This window comes from Cebus imitator, unplaced genomic scaffold (assembly GCF_001604975.1).
Source record: "Cebus imitator isolate Cc_AM_T3 unplaced genomic scaffold, Cebus_imitator-1.0 Scaffold81, whole genome shotgun sequence".
Lineage (NCBI taxonomy): Eukaryota > Metazoa > Chordata > Mammalia > Primates > Cebidae > Cebus > Cebus imitator.
The window spans coordinates 5858603-5885570 of NW_016107396.1; positions in this window are offsets into that span (position 1 = coordinate 5858603).

Sequence of the window (26968 nt, forward strand, 5' to 3'; positions counted from 1 at the left end):
GGATTGCTCAGTCAATTGGTATTTCTATTTCTCAATCCTTGAGGAATTGCCATACTATCTCCCACAATTGTTGAATTAATTCACACTCCCACCAACAGTGTAAAAGTGTTCCTATTTCTCCACATCCTATCCAGCATCTGTAATCTCCTGATATTTTAATGATCGCCATTCTAACTGGCATGACATGGTATCTCAATGTAGTTTTGACTTGCATTTCTCTAATGACCAGTGATGATGAGCTTTTTTTCATGTTCGTTGGCTGCATAACTGTCTTCTTTTGGATGGAAAACATTCTATACCACATTTGGGGTAGTACTCTTAGTGCAGCAACTTCACCGATTGCTCCTATATGGTATAGAAAGTGGAGAAAAACAGTTGCCATCTGAATCTATATACTTATATGAAAGACTATGTTAATATATTGTGACATTGAGAAGCAAATCAAAGTAGTTCAATGTTGAATGTGAAATGAGCATTAATTCTCTCAATTCAGCCCAAATTTCTGAAGTTGATGGACCCAGTGAAGAAGGAATACTATCCATTAGTCAAGAAACACAGTAAAAAATGTTTTTTTTTTCTGGTAGTAATTAATTTTAAAGACTGCCACATCCCATGGGGTATACAAGTTTTGTATGAATCTACAGAATATGCATACGGTATGTGCTAGTCAGAGCTGTCCAGAGAAATAGATCAATAGGTGATATGTTTGTTTGTTTATTATAAAGAATTTACTTATGCAATTATGAAGGCAGGTAAGCCCCAAGATCTACAGGGCAAGCTGGAGACCCAAAATTGCTGATGGTTTAGTTCCAGTCCAAGTCGAAAGGCCTGAGTACCAGGAGAGCTGGTGATGTGCTTCTTGTCTGAAGGCTGGCAAGCCGGCGACTGAGGAACAGCCAGTGTTTCAGTTTGAGTTCAAAGTCAGGAAAGAAACCAATGTCCCAGTTTCAAGGAAGTTAGACAGAAAAAATTCTTTTGTATTTAAGAGAGTGTCAGCAATTTTGTTCTAGTGAGGACTTGATTATAAATCCTCTAGTGAGGATTTCAGTTTTGGATGGGGCCCACCCATTGAGGAAGGCAATCTGCTTTACTCAGTCTACTATCAAATGTTAATCTCATCCAAATATGTCTTCATGAAAACACTGAGAATAATGTTTGAGCAAATATCTGGGTACCCTGTGGACCAGTCAAGTTGACAAATAAAATGAATCATTTCAGTGTATATGTTTATGGTTTATCACATTTATAATATGCAAAATTAATGAATATCAAGGTGAAATAAAAATGATAATCAGCAACAGACCATTTCATGGTAAAGATATTTGCATTGTGCAGAGAAATTAAGATCAATGCATATAATATTCATTTCTTTTTCATAAAATTATGGATTCTAATTGTAATCAAATGATTAAAATTTTGTTTTCATTTTAACAGATTAAAAATGATTAGCTATTAATTATCTAGCTTAATTAAACTAAACATTAGAATTCAACATTTTGTCCAAATCTAATATTTACCACAGAGAAAAGTAAATAGCAATACTTAATTTTTCAAAAATTTTTAATGTTTTATCTTCTAACCAGTTTTATGAGAGTGCTATTTAATTTAATATCACAAATATTTTTGAGTAGATAATGTGCAAGATAATTTTCTTGAAACTGTGGTGGAGTAGGAGAGGGTACCAACATGACTCAAATTACACTTTGTTGAAATAGTGGCAAACCTCTAGTTATAGTAGAACATAAGCTCACACAAAATTATATAGAGCAAAATGAAAAAAAAAAGCAAGCAATGGAGGATTTTAAGTTGGAATTTAAACATGATCTATTTGGTGTTTTAGAAAAATCTTCCCAGCCAATATATAATGAATTATAAGGAGGTAGGACTGGGGTAAAGAGACAGACAATTATGGAGTTTAAAAGTACTTTAAATCAAAATCATAGATTAAATCAGCTTCCCCACAATGGGGGTGGTAAGTGGTCAGCGTTAAGGATATATTTTCAAGGTACTGATGATTGAATTTAGACACAGGTTTTTAAAATATACACAAGAAAGAATAATCAATGATGGCACCTAGTTTTGCAGATTAAATAACTTCCTAATTTACTGAGATGGTGAGGTCTTGAGGGAGAACAGATGTGAAGGAAAAATCCATAGTTCTATTATAGTTATGTCCAGTTTGAGATGTTCATTGTCCACCCTGACAGAGATTGAAGACAGACAATTGCACAGGTGATGCTAGGGCTCAAAGAAGAGGCCTAGATGCTAGATAGGATATTTGAATCAATATATGGATAGTATTTGAAGGCATAGGAAAGAATGAGATGGCACAGGTAGAAAAGCTAGATGCGGGATCCCTTAAGCACTCCAACATCCAGAGCCCAGTAGACAGAGGAGGAGGAGCCAGGAAAGGTTTCTGAGGAGAAGCTGTGAGGGAGGGAAACCAGGAATATCAGAATCCTAGAGAGGTATGTGTTTTATAAAGGAGGCAGGAGGCAGTGGTCAGCATTTTCAAGTGCTTCCGGGAAGTGAAAGAAAATGACAGAAAACTGACTGATGGCTTTGGCAATATATAAGTCACCTGTCACCCTAACAAGAACAATTTTAGGGAAGTAGACAGCATAAAAGCCTTATTGGAGCTTTTCCTCTCACTATGAGGTCACAGCAGTGATGCGGTGGCCCACACCCATTGTGCCCTTGCTGGCCTCTCCTTGCCTAGCAAGAAGGCCCCGCCACAGTGGCCCAGTCTACTGTCACCCTCCACAGCCAAGTCTACCAGATAGGAGTCCTCATCCTCCTTTCTTAGAGTGCTCAGTAGCCCAAGCACTGCAAGATGGCAGAGCTCCATACAGAGCTACATGACAACGTCCACCACACTTGCAACCCTGGGTAGGGCACTGTGCCTTGGCACCAGTTGCAGCCTCTATACCTTGTTTCCTGGGTTTCTTGTATGCCAGGAGCTACTCCACCATGTACCATCAACAGCAACTTGGAAAAAAATGCCTGCATCAATGAGAAGATGGAGCTGCAGGACCTGAATGATGGTTTCATACACATCGGCAAGGTGTGCTTCTTGGTCCAAAAGAACAAGACCTTGCTGATAAACTGAAGCAGCTCAAGAACCAGGGAAAGTTAGCCTGGGGAACTTCTACAAAAAGGAGATGCAAGAGCTGCACCAGCAGGTGGACCAGTTCACCAACAAGGCCAGTATCAAGGCTCAGAATGACATCCTAGCCAAGGACATCAGGAGAAGTTGCAGAAAGAGATGCTTCAAAGAGAGGAAGCTGGAAGCACCCTTAGAAATCCTGCAAACTTTCAGACTGGATGTTGACAATGCTTCTTTGGCACTCCATGACTTGAAGGTACAGTGGACTCCTTGCAATAAGAGATCGCCTTTTTGAAGGAACTGCACAGGAATGAAATCCGGGAGCTGCAGGTCCAGATTCAGGAAGAGACATATAAATCAATGATGTTTCCAAGCTCAGCCTCATGGCTGCACTGCTGATATGTGTGTGTTAGCAGTATGAAAGTGTAGTTACTGAGAACCTTCAGGAACAAGGCCAGGTTTGTTGATATCTCTGAGGCTAACTGAACCTGGACAGTGATGCCCTGCATTAGGCAAAGCAGGAGTCAAAAGAGCACCAAAGATATGTCCGGTCCCTCACTGGCCAGGCACTCAAAGAAACTAAGAAGTCTCTGCAGTGCCGGATGTGTGAAATAGACAAGAACTTTACTGTAAACTACCAAGACGGTATTGGCCTCATGCATGATAAGATTCAGAACGGGAAGGAAGAAGTAATTAAGGCCTGACACCTTAATCAATGTCAGGACCTGTGGAATGTTCATAGAGCCCTTGACATTGAGATTGCCACCTACAGAATGCTGCTAGAAGGTGAGGAGAGCAGGATTTCTCTGTCTCTTCCAAACTTTTCTTCTCAGAACCGGAGGGAAACCATTCTAAATTAACTCCCTCTGGTGATAGCCATTCATACAGGACCCTTCTGATAAGGACAGTTGAAACTGGAGATGGACAGGTTATCAATGAACTTTCTCAGCTTCATAGTTAGCTTGATGAAAACGGCACACACTCACGGCAGCAATATATTACCAGCAAGAATACAAAGAAAGCCTATGTCTTAAAGAAACAGCCTTCAAATGCCTTTCTACAGGTTTTAGCAGAACAAGATAAATTTGGAATAGAAATAAGCTACAATTCTTAAACTAACACACCTAAAATACTTAGAACAAAAGTTTAAAACATAGGTTTCTGAAGAAGTTTGGTGCTACACCAGTTTTTAAAAAATATTTTAAAAATCATTTTAACTGCTTTTTTTTCTAGCAAGTATTGGACTAATTTGTTTCTACTTCAATAAACCTTTGGAAAAACAAAATAGGAAACAACAATTTTAAAAATACTTCTTGGAACAAGTTGAAGAGAGAATGAAATGTAAGAAACTGGAGATAGCAAGAATAGTTTCACTTTTTGAGGAGTTTTGTTGTTAAGGAGAGAAGTAAACAAGATCAGTAACTGAAGGAGAATGTGCAGTCAAGAGATGAGTTTTGGTTTTGGTTTTTAAAAATGGGAGATATTGAGACATGTATGGTCTAATTCTGTAGAGATTTAAAAAAGAGAATTAATGATGCAGGTGAAAGAAGGTAGGTGTATAACTGTAGAAGCAATTTCTTTTGAGAAGAAAAGAAAAAGAATGAGCTTCCAGGTTATGGGGATCTGGCCTAAGGAGCAGACACTTTCTCTTTCATAACAGGATAAAGGGCTGAGAAGTAGTTGGAGATGCAGGCTGGTTTTCAGAACTGGTGGTGGAAACATGAGATTTTGATTTCATCAGATTACACTAGTTTTCTCTAAATGCTCTTGAGAAGTCATCATATGAATGTTAAAAGGGACGATTTTGCTGAAGATTTGAGGAGAAAAGGATAGGGTGGTGAATGTAACAGGAAAATGTAGTGGTATTCTGGGAGTGTTGAGTGTCCCTTCAAGATTTAAACTGAAGCCAGTTTGACTATGTGTGTACCTTATTTATTTTTATTTTTATTTTTTTGAGACAAAGTCTCACTCTCTCACCCTGACTGGAGTGCTGTGGCATGATCGCAGCTCACCGCAACCTTCGCCTCCCTCAGGAAGATAAACTAGAAGTAACAGCAAAGATTCAACATTGTATTGGCCTCATCTGGACTACAGTCAATTGAATGATATTTCTTTTTTCACTGATTTGACTGAATTAAACGATTTTTTGAAAGCATGTTGACATATGCATAATGAAAGAGTCAGAAAGGAAGAAAAGGAAAGGGTCCATTGGAGAAAAAAGTCCTTGGGACCTCTAAGTGATAGGTGAGAAGAATAAAAGGTTTTAAAATTAAAATGAGAGCAGATTTTGGGAAGGGGAATAAATTTAGTTACGTAAATTCAAGTTTGAAATACAAGCTACAGAAGTGTATTTTCTATAATTATGGGAGACTTGTTTGTGACACAATGGAAATATTTGAAGACTAAGAAGGGTTCAAGCAATTCTCCTGCCTCAGCCTCCTGAATAGCTAGGACTAGAGATGTGTGCCACCATGCCTGCCTAATTTTTTGTATTTTTAGCAGAGACGGTGTTTTATCATGTTAGCCAGGATGGTCTCAATCTCCTGATCTCATGATCTGCCCGCCTCGGCCTCCCAAAGTGCTGGGATTACAGACGTGAGCCAACATGCCCGGCATGTGTACCTTTTATTGGTCAAGTTTTGCTTCTCATGTACACATAGAAAGTAAGCAGGAAAACACGATTAATTGGTACTGTTCTGCCAGATGGATATGATGGCTAGACCATGGAATCTAAGAGAAGTAAGGATAAAAGTTATTACATGGGTGACAAAACAATCTGTATACCAAATTCTCATGACATGAAATTTACCTATATATCAAACCTGCACATGTACACCTGAGCCTAAAATAAAAATTAAAAATAGAAGCAAGGTCTCAGTACATTAATATTTGATGATTGACTTTATTTTCTCTGCTGTCACACATGTATTTTCTAAAAATACTACAAAGCTGGATCAGATATAAAAAATAAACAATGTAGTACATGTGGCCTTGAATCTTATTCCAATTCAAACTTTGACTCAAGTTATTTGAGTACAGATTTTGAATATCAAGATAAATAGCCTATATACTTTGCGTTAAACCATTTAGAACACATATCACATAGATCAATTGAACAATGCATTTATAAATAGAACTGTATAAACAATCCAAAGTGGAAGGAAGAACCTAGAAGAATGCCAAAAAAGATAATATGAAAGCAATTATAGCATACTCAATAAAGGGAGAAAACAAGGAGACAAATGTTATGTCTAAATAATGCCAAAGCAAACAGTTAATAAGTGAAACATCTAGTCAATCAGCTGCATGTTTTGTCTATGGGGAGCCTAGCAACTGACTTCACTGATCTATTTCTTTTTTCACCGAATTGATTGAATTAAGTGATTTTTCGAAAGCATGTTGACATATGCATAATGAAAGAGTCAGAAAGGAAGAAAGGGAAGGGATCCATTGGAAAAAAAAGTCCTTGGGACCTCTAAGTGATAGGTGAGAAGAATAAAAGGAAATGACAGCAGATTTTGGGAAGGGGAATAAATTTAGTTACATAAATTCAAGTTTGAAATATAAGCTACAGAAGTGTATTTTCTATAATTACGGGAGACTTGTTTGTGACACAATGGAAATATTTGAGGACTAAGAAGATTGAGTTTCTAAAGGATCAGCTTTTAGTCTCTTACATTGATTCTGCTACATTTATTATTAGCTTATATTACTAAAGTGCAAATTATCTTCCTTGAGTTATAATTTAATTTACTATTTCAACAATATTCATTTTCCTACTCTTCTACTTTAATACTGACTTTGAGCTACTCTTCCTAATACTTCACTATACAAGTATAACAAAAGAACAACTTCCAAATCTCCCAATGGCAAGATTATCTACCTGAAAACAAATTCTATTTCGAAAGTGATATGAGTCATTTTATGCACTTTTAAATGTATTCTACTTGGGAAGTAGTGAATTACTAAAGGAGAGGCACTATCCTGCTAGGTCATGTGAATAGTAAGGAGGAGGAGAAAGACACTCAATGGCATACAGTATTTCAAAATAAATATTCTTTTAGGATTTCAATATTTAAAGATTGATGAAGGATATATACACATACATATAATTTTTGTTTGTTTAAAAATATATAAATTGTAGTATATGAAACAAGAAACACTTTGTGCATATTAAGTGAAGATACATAGAAAGCACAGAAAAAGATATCATTCAATTGATTGTATAGTACAAATGAGGTCAATACAATGTTGAATCTTTGCTCCTACTTCTAGTTTATCTTCCTGATTTTTTTGTCCTAGATTTTCTTAAAATGGCTCACTGAAACAGTAATTTTTAAATCTCCATTGAAGAATTATAAGGAAATAACTTGACAAAAGCTTCAAACACATTTAACCCTGAAATATATCTTTTCAATGATCTTTCCCTTCCCTCTGCCACCCAAAGACCAGTGCTGTGAGGTTCTAAGGCACTGTCCACATGGAGTCCAGAGAGTAACTTCTTTCAGAATTCCCTTCTGTCTAACTCTGTAAGCAATATCCTACTTTCTAGAAAGCTACGTGGCCTATCAGGAAAAGCACTGACTTGGAAAACAGACCCTGGTCTTTCTGTTTACTAACTATGATTTTGGAGGAGTTGTCTAAATTTTGTGGGTAGATTCAGACAGATGAGTAATGGGCTAAATGAGATAGTAAATGGAAAGTACATAACCCTTGCCTGACTTTCTTTATTGCTTTTACTTTGTATCAGTAGATCACAGCCATTTCAAAATTCATTTTGTAAACTGTCCACTAAAATGTAAGTTTTTTCTCTGCTCAGAAATAATCATGTCAAATTTGTAAATAAGAAATCCCTAATTATTTTATATTAACAAAACATAACATGTTTACTTATAGACACTGAAGTTCAACTCCATTTTACTTCCCCAAATACACTTTCTTGGGGGGCAAAAGATCTCTATTCAGATCTGCCAGATCTGTTTATAACTTTCAGGTAAGCAGTTATACTTATCATTCAAAGTTGTCATAGAAATTACTACTATTTTAAGCTCAACAAAATTTGCATATTATTTGTTCCTCAAAATTTGAATCCAAGTGGAAATTGCAGTTTTAAATACTGAAAACTTTCTGGCTTTTCACCTTTGTACAAGATATAAGACTTTTAATAATTCATACAAAATATATGAGTGACTGGAGAATCATGTATACTTCCTTACTCAATCAAATGCTTAACCGACAGTTTACACCAAATATGAAATAAATGACATGAGTTCTTATATTTAAACAATAGTTGATATACTTAAAATATCACTGATAAAAATAACTTTTATTTATAATAATAAAGAGTGAGTAAATAGAGATAACAAGAAAAAGATAAAAATGTTCACAAAATTTTTTTAGGTTTCTTATAAAATTTTGAGTGCACTATAACTTTTTCAAAAGATCTTTAATAATTTTTAAGCAATAGATATCTACTCTTTACTGTTAATTTGCTAAATCTCATTTTAATCTTTATTTTCTAAAGTCTTATAAGTAACGTCTGCCATCCATCACTGACTGTCATCTTAGGAGAGAAAACAAGGAATGTTCCAAGTATGTTTTGAAAGTACTATGGAAATAAGTTGTTAGACAGAGTAAGAGGTGTTAAATAGGAAAAGCAGACAATCTTGAAAAAGAAGGATCAGCTGTACCATGGGAGGAAAGGAGGAGAAAAAAAAAATTATTAAAGATTTTATCAATAACAATAAAAATTTCAGTATCCACCTTGATCCTATTTTTTTAAGTAAAATGTAATTGAAGAAATGAATGAAATTCTTATCTCATTGTTCAGGAGACAAAATGTAATGTTAAATGAACTTCTCTGTTTTAGGCAAGAGATAAATCTGAGGACAGTTTTTTCATACCCTTCTAGTAACAGAAAGTTTGGATGCAGGGAATGGGATATTAGAAATAATAAATTAATTCCAAAATGTTTTAACAACCAAAAAGAACATTTGAGTCAAATTAAGAAATCACCAGATACATTTGCACAAGACATACTAAATAGCAGCAGAACTCTTATATCCCAATTGTAGTTCCCATCACTACACATAAACAAAAGATTAGAAATATCTCAGACTTATGTATGTATGGAGCTACATAGATACATAATTTGGTTACAATGAAAACAGTCACCTAATTTCCCGATTATACATCTGTCTATGCAACAAAGTTGCTAATCTGCACTTGTATATTTGAAGTAGGGCAGCAGGGGAGGGGTTTATGGGGGGTAGAAAATTTGAGGTATATGGCAGAGTGGAGAGAGAGGGTTAATTATGGAAAGAGCTGCAATGAAGCAACTGCAGTATTATTTCTTTGGGTGGCAGTAGATGAGTGCCTCATCATGGTCCAATGGACAACAAGAAGTAACTGTGCTTTAGATGTCTACTTGGTATTCTATCAAGAGATCCTGTCAAGAGTGTAAGGATGCACTGAATCTATAAATTCCTTTGGGCAGTATGGTCATTTTCATGACAGTGATTTTTTCTAAACATGAGCATGGAATGTTTTTCCATCGGTTTGTGTCCTCTCTTATTTCCTTGAGCAGCAGTTTGTAGTCCCTTTTGAAGAGGTCCTTCACATCCCTTGTTAGTTGTTTTCCTAAGTTTTTTATTCTCTTTGTAGCAATTGTGATTGGGAGTTAGCTCATGATTTGACTCTATTACTGGTGTATAGGAATGCTTGTGATGTTTGCACTTTGATTTTGTATTCTGAGGCTTTGCTGAAGTTGCTTATCAGCTTAAGGAGATTTTGGGCTGAGATGATGGGGTCTTCTAGATATACAATCATGTCATTTGCAAATAGAGACAATTGGACTTCTTCTTTTCCTAATTGAACACCCTTTATTGCTTTCTCTTCCCTGACTGCCCTGGTCAGAACTTCCAATACTATGTTGAATAGGAGTGGTGAGAGAGGGCATCCTTGTCTTGTACCATTTCAAAGGGAATGCTTCCAGTTTTTGCCCATTCAGCATGATATTAGCTGTGGGTTTATCATAAATAGCTCTTATTATTTTGAGATACATTCCATCAATACCTAGTTTATTAAGAGTTTTTAGCATAAAGGACTGCTGAATTTTGTTGAAGACCTTCTCTGCAGCTATTGAGATAATCACGCTACCATTGACTTTCTTCACAGAATCAGAAAAAAAACAACTTAAACTTCATATAGAAGCAAAAAAAAAAAAAAAAAACCCACATAGCCAAAACAATCTTAAGAAAAAACAACAACAACAACAACAACAAAAAACAAAGCTGGAGACATTATGCTACCTGACTTCAAACTATACTACAAGGCTACAGTAATCAAACCAGCCTGGTATTGGTACCAAAAATAAATTTACAGACAAATGGAACAGAACAGGGGCCACAGATATAATGACACATATTTACAACCATCTGATCTTTGACAAACCTGACAAAATCAAGCAATGGAGAAAGGATTCCCTATTTTATAAATGGTGCTGAGAAAACTGGCTAGCCATGTGCAGAAAGCTGAAACTGGATCCCTTCCATACACCTTATACAAAAATTAACTTTAGATGGATTAAATATTTAAACACAAGACTTAACACCATAAAAACCCTAGAAGAAAACCTAGGCAATACCATTCAGGACATAGGCATGGGCAAAGACGTCATGACTAAAACAGCAAAAGCAATGGCAACAAAAGCCAAAACTGACAAATGGAATCTAATTAAATTAAAAAGCTTATGCACAGCAAAAGAAACTATCATTATTATGAACCGGCAACCAACAGAATGGGAAACAATTTTTGCAATTTACCCATTGAACAAGGGCTAATATCCAGAATTTACAAAGAACTTAAACAAATTTACAAGAAAAAATTGAACAACCCCATCAAAAAGTGGGCAAAAGATATGAACAGGCACTTCTCAAAAGAAGATATTTATGTGCTCAAGAAACATATGAAAAAAAATCTCATCATCAGTGGTCATTAGAGAAATGCAAATCAAAACCACATTGAGATACCATCTAACGCCAGTTAGAATGGCAATCATTAAAAAATCTGGAGACAATAGATGCTGAAGAGGATGTGGAGAAATAGAAACGCTTTTACACTGTTGGTGGTAGTGTAAATTAGTTTAACCATTGTGGAAGATAGTCTGGTGATTCCATTTGACCCAGCAATCTCATTGCTGGGTATATACCCTAAGGATTAGAAATCATTCTACTATAAAGATACATGTGCACATATGTTCACTGTGGCACTGTTCACAATAGCAAGAACTTGGGACCAACCCAAATGCCCATAGACAAGATAAACAAATGTAGCACATATATACCATGGAATACTATGCAGCCATAAAAAAGGATGAGTTCATGTCCTTTGCAGGGATGTAGATGAAGCTAGAAACTATCATTCTCAGCAAACTGACACAAGAACAGAAAAGCAAACACTGCATGTTCTCACTCATAAGTGGATGTTGAACAATGAGAACACATGGACACAGGGAGGGAAACATCACACACGGGGACCTGGGGGGTGGGGGGCTAGGGGCGGAATAGCAGGGGGTGGTAGGAATGAGGAGGGATAGCATAGGAGAAATAACTAATGTAGACAATTTGGTGATGGATGCAGCAAATCACCATGGCATGTGTATACCTATGTAACAAACCTGCATGTTCTGCACATTTACCCCATAACTTAAAGTATAATTTAAATAATTAATTAATTAAAAGTTAACAAAAAAAGAAGGAAAATACCTCAAAATAATAAAAACCATACATGATAAGCCCACAGCCAACATACTGAACAGGGAAAAAGAGCTCAAATTCCCAACGCAATTCTAAGCAAAAAGAACAAAACTGAAGTCATCATATTACCTGACTTTAAATTATATTACAAGGCTATTGTCATATATAAGTAGTTTAGTAATCAAAACAGAATGGTACTGGTATAAAGGTAGACACACAGATCAAGGAAATAGAATAGAGAATCAAGAAATAAAGCATACATACCTACAGCCAACCAATCTTTGACAAAGTTATCAAAAACAAACCCTGGGGAAAGACACCCTATTCAATTAATGGTGCTGGGAAATTTGAATTGTCTTATACAGGAGAACAAAACTGAACCCCTGTGTCTCACCATATATGAAAATTAAGTCAAGATGAATGAAAGGCTTAAATGTAAGCCCTGAAACTATAAAAATACTAAAAGTAAACCTAGGAAAAACTCTTCTGGACATTGGTCTAGGCAAATAATTCATGATTAATACCTCAAAAGCAAGTTCAACAGAAACAAAAAAGACAAATAGGACTTAATTAAACTAAAAAGCTCTACATAGTAAAAGAAATAATTAACAAATGGGATTAAATACTTGCAAGCTATACATCTGACAATAACTAATATTCACAATCTGCAAGGAACTCAAACCACTCAACAATAACAAATCAAATAAACTCCTTAAAAAGTGGGCAAAGAACACACACATTTTGCAAAAGAAGACATAAAAATTATCAAGAAGCAGATGAAGAACAATGTTCAACATAACTAATCAGAGAAATGCAAATTAAAACCACAATGAGAGACCATCTTACATTAGTCACTTATTAAATGGTAGAAAAAAATAATGGATGTTGGTGAGGATATGGAGAAAAGAGAACACTTGTATACTGTTGATGGGAATGTAAATTAGTAAAATCTCTAAGGAAAACAGTATGGAAATTTCTCAAAGAACTAAAAATAAATCTATTATTCAGTCCAGCAATGCCATTATTGGTTATATGTCCAATGATAAATAAATCATTGTATTAAAAAGATACTTGTACCTGTTTGTTTATCACAGCACTATTTATAACAGCAATAATAAAGAATCAACCTAAGTGTCCATCAGTGAACAACTGGATAAAGATGTTGAATGCGCGCGCGCGTGCGCGCGCACACACACACACACACACACACACACACACACACACACAGTGGAGTACTATTCAGCCATCATGTCTTTTGTAGCAACATAAATGAAACTGAAGGCCATTATCTTAAGTGAAATAACTCAGAAAATACTGCATGGTTTCATATGTGGGAGCTAATTTGTACATATGGACATAGAAAGCGGAATGATAGGCACTGGAAACTCAGAAGGGTGGGGAGGGTGGGAGCAGGGTGAGGGATAAGATATGGGTACAGTGTTTATTATTCAGGTGATGGCTATGTTAAAAGCTCAGGGTTGACCACTATGCAATATATCCATGTAACAAAACAACACTTGCACTCAGCCTATAAAAACAAATGAATCCAAAGCACGCTTTAACCACTAGAAATAATTCAATACAAAATAAAGTTGGCAATAGCTAAAAATGGAAACGTTAGCATTATTATTAACCACAATGTAACGTATAGGAAAGTCTTTGGCAAAATTTAGATCCATAAAATTCAATACAGGTAAAAATGGGCTTCAAAGAAATAATTTTTTTAAGGTTCCTAGTGGCAGTAACTAGAAGCAGGAGAATGTGATATGAATGGTGTTTCCAGGCATGTGAATATCATACAGTATAGTGTGTTAAGTTCCTGGGTTTAGAGCATCTACATGAATTCCACTCCCAAATCTGTACCAAATGTATATCTTTAGAAAGATACTTAGGCATCTATGCCTCAGTTTATTATTTTGTTTTCATTGTGAAATCAAAACAATATTATCTATCTAGCCAACATTATCTACCTATCTGTATATATATATATTTAGAAGTATGTCGGGCACATAGTGTCTGCTAAATAAATATTATCTTCTAGTGCTGTTATTATTAGGAATGGTATTACAGACAAAGAGAATGCTAAGGCAAAACTAAAGGGGGAAATGATTGTGGCATATTTTGAGGAAGAGAAGGCCTGTAATGAGGAGGCAAGTCAAAACGTGGGAAGGAGAGTAGGCAGGCATGGATCCTGGGGAGTTCTATAACCAAAACATGAGCTTGAGTTTCAATTTGTGTGCAGTACTGAGCACTTAGATGAATTTAAATGCTGAGTAGAATTGTTTTGTGTGCAAGGAACAGAAAGTAGGATGGCTTTCTCTACACATATTAGAAAATCTGAATTGAAAGTTAAAAGGTAAATAGGGTAGTTCAAAGAGAAAAATCAACTGATGGTGGTCTTTAGTGCATTAATTTAAAGACTTGATATTTGAGACAACAGAGAATTAGAGAATTAGGAACCATTACTATTTCTGAGAAGGGAAGTGATTTACTTAGTAACTCACTTAGACAACATTAAACAGAAAATGACCCTGGAATTAAAGATTTTATAGAAAGATGCTGATGGCTTTTAGGAGGTTGCTGATGATCTGTATTGTTTTGTCTACATTATATTACCAAAAGAAAATTATGCCAGTAAAAAATGAAGTTGAAAATATTTTGAAGGATTTAAAATTTCTATCAAATCTGAGAAATTCAGGAGCTATTCTAATTATATGAATATCAAAATATAGAATATCACTATTCTAATTATATTAATAATTTAGACAAAAGGAAGAGAAAAAAGGGGCTGCTCATCCAGATTAAATTATGCAACTACTGGTAGAGCCTGAGGGTAAAAAAAAAAAATCCTATTTTAAAAAGCTGACACAAAACAGCATAAAATTTCAAATAAAGAAAAGCTAAGTAATAAGAAACTATATGCATTAGTTCACATAAAACTTAATCAGATTTTATATTTTAAAATTACACACATATAATTATGTATATTCATCTTGCCTACCTACATATAATGCTGGAGGGTATTTGTGCATATATGCCTCCACCTACACACCTTATTTTAAAACTTCACCACTTTTAGGTTATGTAAATACCAAGACATGAAGATGCAGCTAGGGATCTTACAGGTCACTGTAGGACTTCAGCAAAATAGAGAGCCATGTGACAATTTTGAGTAGAGAAATGGCATTATATGATATCATTTTTGAAAGCTTAACTCTAGCACTTTTGTTGATTATAGGTAGTAGAAAGGCAAAAGTATAAGCCAGGAGACCAGCTTAGAGGTTATGGTGGTGGTCCAGGTAGAAGATGAAAGTGGAAATAGTGAAAGAGATGAGAAGACACTGGAGTATAACATACACTATATATAATATAGAGCTGAAGAGATTTGCTGGCGGATAGACTGTGAAGTCTGAAGAGAGGAATCAAGAGTGAATTGCAAGATATTTTGGACTGTAACTTGGAAGGATCGAGTCAATGCATACTAAGAAAGGAAAGAATGAGTGGAACTGGTTTTGTGGGAGAAAGATCAGAAGCTCATTATTGGGTTTGAAAGGTCTGTTGAAATTCAGGGAAGATTATAAACAGGCAATTGAATATGAAATCCAATTGTGCTGAAAATTAATTATCAGGATTTGTCAGCAAATATAGGATGTTTAAAACCATGAAACTAGATGAGTTAACAAAATAGTAAATGAAGACAGGAGAGAAGTCAAAAGGACTGAGAATAGAACACTGCAAAATGTGGAGATCAGAGAGGAGAGATATCAGCAAAAGCCAGTGAGAAAGAGCCAACAATGAGGAAAGGGAAATCGAATAGTCAGTTGTCCTTAACCACACACTGGGAAAGTATTAAAACATAATGAATTGATTTACATTATGAAACCCTATACTTAAAACTAATGAGTTTAAAGCAGAAGAATAATGAGGAAAATATAGTTCTTCTCTTTTGGATATGGCTTTAAGGTAAATAAAAAGTTTCCCAGCTAACTTTTTATTTTTTATTTTATTTTTTTGAGACAGAGTTTCACTCTTGTTACCCAGGCTGGAGTGCAATGGCGCGATCTCGGCTCACCACGACCTTCGCCTCCTGGGTTCAGGCAATTCTCCTGCCTCAGCCTCCTGAGCAACTGGGATTACAGGCAAGCGCCACCATGCCCAGCTAATTTTTTGTATTTTTAGTGGAGACTGGGTTTCACCATGTTGACCAAGATGGTCTCGATCTCTTGACCTCGTGATCCACCCGCCTCGGCCTCCCAAAGTGCTGGGATTACAGGCGTGAGCCACCGCGCCCGGCCCCAGCTAACTTTTTTACTTAAATGCAAGCATAGCATGTGTCTGTTTTATGATTTTATCTATCACCGTTTCCAATAGGCTGCAATTACCAGTGAGTTAAGGCACTTAGGCTTTATTACAAAAGTTGGGTGGGAGTCCAATGCAAGCTGAAAAAAAAAGAAAAGTTTTTAGAGCATCTGTGACTAAAGACTATGACCCATAAGGGAATAAAATAATAGAACTGTAGACTTGGACTGAAAGTGCCAATGCACAAAAAAAACAGGAGGAATTGAAGTCAAAAAGACGGGTTAGACTCAAGAAATCTAAGACACCATTTATTAAGCATGTGTAATACCTAATAAATAATTCACTATGCAGCCAAATTTTAGTTACTACCACAACTTGATGAAGGTCATTATATCTTCTAAGTATATAACCAAATATATACATACATATATGAGAAAGAGAGAGGGAGAGAGGAAAAATAAAGAGAAAGAAAAGAAAGAAAGAAAGAAGAAAAAGGAAAGAAAGAAAGAGAGAGAGAGGGAGGGAGGGAGGGAGGAAGGGGAAGATAAGAAGAAGGAAGTTGAGAGAGAAAGAGAGTGGGAAGGAGAGAAAGACAGAGGGAAACAAAGTACCACTTTAGGAATCAGTGGATGCTGTTTGTTAGTTTTGCCTAATTTTTTAATGATGTTTTTTAAGAGCTGGGGTCTTGCCTGTTGCCCAGGCTGGTGTGCAGGGGCCATACACAGGCATAATTTTCATAATTTCATAAGTCATAATTTTCATAACCCACTGTAGCCTCAAACTCCTGGACTCAGCAATCCTCTTGCCTCAGCTTCCTGAGTAGCTGGGACTACTGGTGTATGCCATCACACCCAGCTTAATTTTTTATAAGGAGAAAAAATAGTTCCCACGAATTACTACAACTTTCTGCTCTCCATAAGATGCTTTATTTATAACCATGACAATGCATTTAATTTTATTTCTCACTGCAAATACCAAAATCACCCAAAATAATAAAAAATTCCTGGCTTTCTTCATGATCTTAGAAATATTCTTTAGTTGCCTAAAGAATACATGTGTGTGTGTATATATATGTGTGTGTGCATATATATGTGTGTGTTTATATATATGTGTGATATATATGTGTTTATATATATGATATATATATCACATATATAAATATATAAACACATATATAAAATGTGTATTTTATATATTTTTTTCATTCCATATATATGTGTATATATATATCACATATATAAAACACTTGAAACCAAAAATCATGGATTTGTGGTTAAAAGTAGTTAAAATCAGAAAACCTGTGCATAAGCTTAAAATTAGAAAAAGTAAACAAGATAATGAGAGAAATCCAGATCAATCTGAGATGATCAAGGATTATGACAAACATGTGGTTTGTCTTGAGGCTACCCACTATGTACTCGATGACAGCAAGGATAACATCACTATTCCAGCCACAGCTAAAGTTAGAAGAAAGTAGCAGCCTTCCATATTTAAATTATACTCTGTATGTAGATACCAGGTGAACTGTGAGTAGTATTATAGAGGAGATGCACGTGAACCCAAATTTTGCTTAAGAAGACCCTGAGCAAAAGTTGAATAAAGTCATTACATCTATTGAATGGCAAAATTTGTTTTACAAGATGATTAAGTTCTAGAGAGCTGCTATACAACATTGTACTTATAGTTAATAACACTATATTGTACACTGGAAAATATGTTAAAAAGGATAGATCTCATGCCAATCAGAATGGTGATTATCAAGAAGTCAAGAAACAACAGATGCTGGTGAAGCTGTGAAAAAAAAAAAAAAAGTAATGCTTTTACACTGTTGAGAGTGTAAATTAGTTCAACCATGGTGGAAGACAGTGTGGTGATTCCTGAAAGATCTAGAAGCAGAAATACCATTTGACCCAGGAATCCCATTACTAGGTATTTACCCAAGGGAATATAAGTAATTATATTATAAAGATACATGTATGTGTATGTTCACTGCAGCACTATTCACAATAGCAAAGGCATGGAATCAATCCAAATGCCCATCAATGAAGAAAAAGTGGTACTTATCCACCTTGGAATACTATGCAGCCATAAAAAGAAACAAGATCATGTTTTTTTGCAGGGACATGGATGGAGCTGGAAGCCATTATCCTCAGCAAGCTAACACAGGAACAGAAAACTAAATACCACATATTCTCACTTACAAGTGCTTATAAGTGATAGATGAAAGATGAGAACACATGGACATATGGCAGGGAACAACACACTGGGACCTGGGGGTCTTGAGGGGAAGGAGATAATCAGGAAGAATAGAAATGGATGTTGGGTGTAATACTTAGGTGATGAGTTGATCCGTGCAGCGAAACACCAGGTCACACCTTTACCTATGTAATAAATCGGCACATCCTGAACATATACCCTGGAACTTAAAAGTTGAAGAAAAACACTGTATTACAATATAAAAAAACAATATATTTACAATACAATAAAAAAACGAAATACAAAAAATGATCTTCATTTTTAATAGCCTAAAAGATGTTTTTTTAAAAGTCAGATTGAAGGCACTCACTTGTAGAATAATGCTAGAAGCATATTCAAGGTAAATGAAGGTTGGGAAGAATTAAATCTGCAACAATAAATTTTTAAAAAGGGTAGATCTCATGTTAAATGGTTTTACCTCAATAAAAAAATCTACAATCATATTTAAAATTCCATAATGCCCATTTTATAGGAAAATAGCCACAATTTCGAAGACTCTTAATCTCCTTTGTTGCATCTTTTTTTTTTTTTAAACCTTATGATGTTGGAGTAACCAGACTTATTTTTCAGACCTCATTATTTTTCTCTCCTTTGATCATCTCTTCCAATCTCATTGCTTCAAATATATGCAGTACGTTTTCTCAAATTTATATTCTCAATCTAAAGCTCTCCCATGGTTCTTACTACATATTTAGCAAAGCATTGAACTAAAATTTATGAAATCTGGATCTTAGACTTCATTTTTAGAAAGAAAAATCATTATAAACCACAAGATATATCTTAACTTATATTATTAACTTATATATATACATTAACAAAATATATCCTTCAACTAAAATAATTTAATTAAGGCCAATAAACCATAAAGTTTAGATCCAAATTTCATGGCCTCACTTACAATTTCCTTCAAAGTCTGGCCAATCTCTACCTTTATAAGCTGGTCCAGCAATTTATACAACAGGTACCCTTTGGATTTCTGACCTTCGTAATACATTTACAGTTTCCTGATGTTTTCATGATCTTTCCTACCTTCATACTTTGTGTGTACTGTGTCTTGTGCTTGAAACTCTACTTCCTAGTTGTTTTTCAGTCTTTAAAAATCAGTGTAATAGTAGTAGAGGCAAGAGTAATTCATATTTTCTTTTTAAATAATTTATATTTTATTGTGAATAATATTAATTTTATAACATATAAGAACACATTGTAGGTCCATAAAAATAGGCATATATTCCATGAAGCTAATAATGCTCTGTCTCTCCTTACTATGGTATTTAGCACTTTTCTATGCTTTACCTTATCTATATTTTTAATATACTGCATATTCCCAAGGTGAAGAATCTCACTCCATCTTTATAGTGCCTGCTTAATATGGTTCCTGGATGCCATTCTATACCAATCATTTAAATAGGTCTTTGTTTAAAAATTCAGCCAATGTAGATTCAAAACTAATAAAATATATCTCAAAGAGCTCCTCTCATATCTCTTTTTAGTTTCAATTAGTAGGAACAAAAGGTATTTTAAATGCATTTCCTAGTTTTCCTTTCTTCAAACTCCTTATGTCTGAAATAATGACAATTTATTATGGATATTATTGTACATAGTTTTGAGGGGTTTTTTTTAAAATTAAACTTTGAGATGGCAATGTTGACATTCTCCTTTTAATTCATCCTTACATGATATGACACAATCTCAAAACTTTTTGAATTACTCATATCCAAAAAAGAAACTAAACAATTAAAAATTAAAATCATTTCTTAAGGTTATTTTGATGTTATAAATATGAATGTACAAACAACTTTTATAAGTTTATAACTTGAATTTATAAAGTTCAAATTATACCAGAATCTCTCTTATTCTGCCTTATATTAAAATTTAATTTTGTAAAACGTTTTTGGCTCAAATGTAATATTACATTTACAAAATTATTTGGCTAACACTTCTTGTCTTATGATTTGCCCTGTGAAGTTATTTTCACACATTTAACTTTTTGTCAATTTTTAATAATTGCTTTTATATATATGTTTAATAGTTTTAATCATCAAAACTGTGCACCAGTTTTTCATTGCACTAATAAAATAGCATTTATATTTTTGCTAAATGACATCATTTAAACATATAAAGCACATACAGAAATTTATATTCGAAGTTATATATGGAATCCTTACCTGTATTTAAAAATGATTCTTTAACTCTTAACAACTGAATAATGTGCTTTAGTATTACTGTATTATTATGCTAATTAGACATAGTTGTAAACCACTGGATCAATCTATACTAATAATATACAACATCAGTGATGGTAAAATGACACTAAAACTGTATAGCACAACTGGATAGCAGGCTGTGTTGAGGTTGAAGCCCAGCTTCAGTTCATCAAGAATCAATAAAATATAAAACTAATTATAGTTAGCTTTATAACTATAATTATTTAAAAATATTGTGTAATCATTCCTATCATATTTTAAGGTCCTTGAAGAAAGAAACTTTTTCCCTCTAATTAATTTTTGCATTCCCAAAGATCTTAGCCTAATGTTTAGCAAAAATGGAGTTGTGCAAATATGTATTTATATAATTACTTAATGAATAAATAGTTACTTCCTTAAGCTGATAGATCTCTGAAACAAAATTCTGTATTAATCACTTTTATTAAGAATAGTGAGCAAGCAAGAGTTGGTTCCGGTTGATCCTGGATGTGACAGGACAGCTTCCCTAGTCCCAAGTAATAGAGGCAGGAGGTGGAAGAATGCTGTCACTAAACACAGCAAATTCAGTGGACCCAAAACCGTGCAGTAAATTTTAAAATAATGATCATTATATCATTTTAAAAGTCCAATTTAAAACAAAATTATAAAAGTAGACTTAAGACTTACCTCCTATTTATTATACAAATTGGAAGAGAGAATATACCATGCAATACTTCTTATAGATCTTTCAATTTAACTTTTATTATTTAGTCTACAAGGTCAGCTGGCAGTTATTAAAGAATGCCAAATATTTTTTAAAGTAAGCAGGAGACTAGATAAATAAAAAGTGAGATCAGTTGGGGCATCACAGAATAAAATGGGAATAAGAAGTTGTAAGCTATTATGATTAACTAAGCTGAAACATGGTCTAACTACTCAAGTATGACCTTCTGTTATTTCTCTCCTTTTTATGCAAATACTACTCCTGAAAAGATAGACCATAAGGCATACTAGATGCACTGTTTCTTTAGTACATCTGACTTAGTTAAAAAGTAAATTCATTTATATTTCCTAAAAACCTACGTTGTTTTTCTAGAATTCATATTTCTATCGCAGCAGTTTTCAGTTTCCCCTAGGAAAAAAGACTGGCCACATTCACAGCCTGGGTCTCTCAAATAGGTCCAATTTCAGGAGGAACTAAGAATTTTGGGTATGTAGTCAACATCTAGAAGTAGGCATTGAGGTGGTATCCTGTTCCTGATGGGTGAGCCATCCCATGGGAATGGGGAAATAAAGTACCCAAGTAGCCACATTTGGGACACAGGAACTGAGAGACAGCAAAGAGACATTGAAAACCATATACAAGTGGGAGTGACTATTTTTAGTATTTGGAACTGAGTTAATGGATCTCCATCCTGTCTTAATCAAATGGGTTGGAAAATTGGGGTAAGGCTGAGACTGCAGGTGGTGAAGTATCAGTGGATCACACCACCGTACTCCACATAAAACAGAGGCAGAGGAAGAAAGGAATGGCTTGAAATGCAGAAATCCTGACTATGACTTCTGGATCTCTCAAAGTTCCAAGCATGCTATAACAATACTCAATCTCATTGATTAATTCTTTTGAACTCTAAATTTAGGGTAATATGTATGAACTCTCTACTTTGTTATTGCCACAGAGGAGTTATACAGAAAAAAAATGAGCACATATAGGAAAATGATAATGTTAAAATCCCTTGACTTTCAGGAATGTGTGAATTTTTCCTTAAATATTAGGATCAAATATTTTTATATGAAATATATCTCAAATTGTAATAAAATTATCCCAAATGATTAATTTTATTATTTTATTTATATAAAATATCCATTATGGATTTTATATAAAATGTCCATTTTATTCATATAAAGTGGTCTGGTTCTGGAATTTGTTTCTTCTGATTCTCATTTACAGTTTCTTGTTTCTTATTTGTGTTGTGATTTTTGACTGTGAGCTTGTTTATTTGAATATTATATACAGCAATCTTGAGGACCGGCTTTATGATACATTCCTTTAAATGGGATTTGTGTTAGTGTCTTCTAGATGCCCAGGGACAGGACTATCATGCTGAATTTATTGCTTAGACTTTGGAGTCATGCAGGAAGTCTGATGAAAGCCTGTTTTGTGCTCCAAATTCTCTGGGAAAATTCTACCCTGCTCCTACATCTCACCCATGATGAACACAAGTTACTTTCTTCGGGAGGTAGAGTTTTGTGTTTTATATTTGTTTATTTGCTTGCTAAGTCATTAGCCCTTTCAGACGGGCTAGATTTACACAGGTTTCTCTGATATGACTTTTCACCTCACTCAGAATCTAGTTTTTCTCCTGTTACTTAAACATGGTTGATGAAAACTAAAAATCTTGTCTATTAAAGATGGGCTAAAAGAAACTCACATCTTTCATGTTACCACTCAGAATTTGTGCTTTCCTATCAGGTCTGAAAATCTGCTTACTCTTTACTATACATTTAAAAACCAAAGTTAAATTTATTTTTCAGTATTTGTATGTAACCAGGCTACATACAATAGGCTAGCCTTCCATTTTACCAGAACAAAATTTACTATTATCCTAAAGTAGGAACTTGATGTGCTTAGTACCTTTTTAATTAACATTGTTCATCAATAAATTAGAGGGGTTTTTTGTCTTCTTATAGAAACACTGAAAGGAAATATGATGTCATGCAAAGTATATTGAACTGGGAAATAGAAAGTCTGGGATTTCAATTCACCACTGAGCCCCTATATGTTACCTTAGGTGAGTAATTAAACTTTCTTGAAGTTTATGTATACATACAAATATTTTTCAGTATTTGTATGTAACCAGGCTACATACAATAGGCTAGCCTTCCATTTTACCAGAACAAAATTTACTATTATCCTAAAGTAGGAACTTGATGTGCTTAGTACCTTTTTAATTAACATTGTTCATCAATAAATTAGAGGGGTTTTTTGTCTTCTTATAGAAACACTGAAAGGAAATATGATGTCATGCAAAGTATATTGAACTGGGAAATAGAAAGTCTGGGATTTCAATTCACCACTGAGCCCCTATATGTTACCTTAGGTGAGTAATTAAACTTTCTTGAAGTTTATGTATAGATAACAAATATTGTTAAGCATATTTGTTAAGCATAACTCACACAGTAATTATACACACTAAGTAATAAATATGTATGTCAAAATGCTTCATTAAAGCTATTCCATTATCTAAACACAAACTCTAATTGTTAATATGAATATATTCTGTTGTCACAAAATAATATGTTCTTACCTCATGCATTCCACAGGAGAAAATTGCATGAAAGTTTTGGGGAAAAAGTATACACATGTACGCACAAATATTGCCATTTTACTTCCACGTAGATATAAACAATCTTGTGGCACCCTTAGTTATTCTCTCAGATAAAACCATAACCATCAGTGGTATTCAATTTTCTTAAATCTTAACCAAAAGAATCTCAGTGTTTTTGTTCAAATATGCTTAAAGAAACTTGATAGAAAATTCTATTTGTTTTTTATGTTTTCCTTAGTCAGTTATCAAATCTTTATTGAAGTTGGGGCACGGTGGTTCACACCTGCAATCCCAGCACTTTGGGAGGCCTAGGCGGGCAGATCACCTGAGGTGAGGAGTTTGAGACTAGACTGGCCAACGTGGTGAAACCCCATGTCTACTAAAAACACAAAAATTAGCCAGGCATGGTGGTGTATGCTTGTAATCCCAGTTACTCGGGAGGCTATAGCAGGAGAATTGCTTGAACTGGGAGGTAGAGTTTGCTGTGAGCCAAGATCATGCCACTGCACTCCAGCCTGGGCGATAGAGTAAGACTCCATCTCAAAAAAAAAAAAAAATTATTGATTATTGAATGTCCCTGGGTGTATAAATCTGTCACTGTGATTTGGTATGTGAAATTATATATTTTACTTTACAGTTCATTGTGTGGCTTAATACAATTTAGACATATGTTTCCATATTGATATTGTCTAAAATGTCAAATTATAACACATTAGAAAACACACAAAAATCAATTACCAATCAATGTTATACACTCTCATTTTGGGCGAAATTCCTCACTCTAGATCTGTTGATATAAAGATAATTGTCTTAATTCTCCACTTGCTTTTGTGAATAAAAACACAATTTGGGTTTACAAAAAAGGCATCATCAACAAACGATAGTCACAAAAGAGGAGAACAAAATTAAAATTAACTATGAAAAATCAAGGAAAAACCAACATAATCCCTGACCCACAGTCACCTTTGGTTCAAATGAAAGTAGAATGCTAGATTGACTTTTCATTACAAAGTGATATCGAGAATGTAGCACAAATATTACAACTGTCAATCTAAGCTACTGTATTCAATATAAGAATATTCACTGCTGATAGTAGAGAAGCAATGGGAATTGGCCTTCCCTCCTGGTTCCACCCTTGACAGTTATTTTCTTTCTGCCCACTTTTTTTCCTTGCTGCTGGGCACTTCTTGCTGATCTCTTGTTTCCTATTGATCTTACTGTGTGCTATTTGTAGATTAGCAATATCAAAAGAGATGGAGGCAAGGAAGAAAAGGAAAGAAACAGAAAGGCAAATGCCAGCAGTAGTTATTTTCTTAAAGTCTCTAGACCAAATCCATTGAACATCCTCCTTTGTACTCTGCACCCCATATATATCTGTAATTCTAAGTCATGACTCCTGCCGAGAATATCCTCTTCCAAACTTCTACCCAACACCATATATGGATGCTCTCAGTTTTTGAGGTATAATTTTCTCTAAGCAAGTCCTCCCTGAGATTCATTCTCCTTTTCCTTATGGATCAAGTATCCTTATCTATATTTACCAGTGCTTTTTGACAAAATTTATATTAAACTCTTATTATATAGCCAATTATGCAAAGTGACAGTTCGACATCAGGTAACTTAATACACATTTCGTTTATTACAAAAACTTTGTGAGGCAATTATTATATTTACATGTGATAAATAGGTTAAATAACTGTTCAAGGTGAAGCGTTGGATAACGGTAGAGCCAAAATTTGAACCTGAGTAGTGTCATTCTAATATGCTTGCTTTAACCCAATGCATCCCAACACTTTACTTCTTAGTACCTTATAAATTAAACAGATTTCTGAAAACTGCCTAGAAATCTACCTACTGAGTATAACACTATTTCTATGTGGAAATACAGTCAAAGTTTCAAGTTACCAACTTACAAATGAACCACAGTCATTTCTTAAGATGGGGATTACCTGCGTTACCAGAGTGTGGAGGAACATGCTCTTGATCCAAATGATGAATTACGGGGCTAAGACAGAGACTGGGAAGTAAGCAGAAATTTTCTTTGACCTTTTGGTCCTTGCCTTCTTCTGCTCTGGTGATGAACCCTTGTTTTTCTACAAAATAAAAGCTCATTACTCCCAGAGGTCTCATTTCCCTTTTGAAACAATGCAAGCTAAAATTTTTTCTAAAGTAAATAAATTGCACAAACTTTCCAAGTTTGGCAACAAATTGAGTTTATGAGGAAGGTTTGAGAGTTGAGTAGAAAGCCTGAAAGTCTTCTCCAATGCAAATAAGAAGGTGAAAGAAAGCCTTGCTTCTCACACATTAGAGCATACAAATCACCTAAGGATCTTGTTTAAATGCAGATTCTGATTTAATAGGCCTGGGATAGTGCCTTATTTTTTTTTCCTTTGGCATTTCTAATGAACATCAGATGATGAGGATGATGTTGGTTTCTGAACCTTCCTTTGGATAACCATAGTTTATTTCATGTAAGGATTTTTTTCTGGCTTAAGTTATCAGTATAGTAGGTATGAATTAATTTTCATTGATTTTACTTATGTAAAAATATCTCTAACTACCATAAAAAACTTGAGCATCCATAGTTCTCATAAGGCCCTAGGGGGCTTTGTTGATACCTAGCAAATTTTTTGTTGATGCCAAATAAAGGCTTTCTAATATAACTCTTTTACCTAAGACACTAGCAAGACTCTTGGTTCTTTCATCAGAACATAAATCCTCTTACACATCAATAAATGATGTACCATTTACATTTGGCAGAATCAGACAGCAAAAGTAGTTAATGTACATGGATGTTGTATTAACTATAAATATGACTTCATTCTAGTTCATAGAATTGAATTTCTTTTATAATTTGGGCATGTTACACACATTAAGAAAAATTGTACAGTTTTTTTTTTTTTTGCAAAACTTAAGTTTTTGGTCTACCTTTGATGATGATTTCTAATTGAATACAAATTCATGCAACTGGATAGTTCTACTGATATAAGGTTATAAATACTTGTATTGATATGATCTACTTAATCTTGGTTCTGTTAA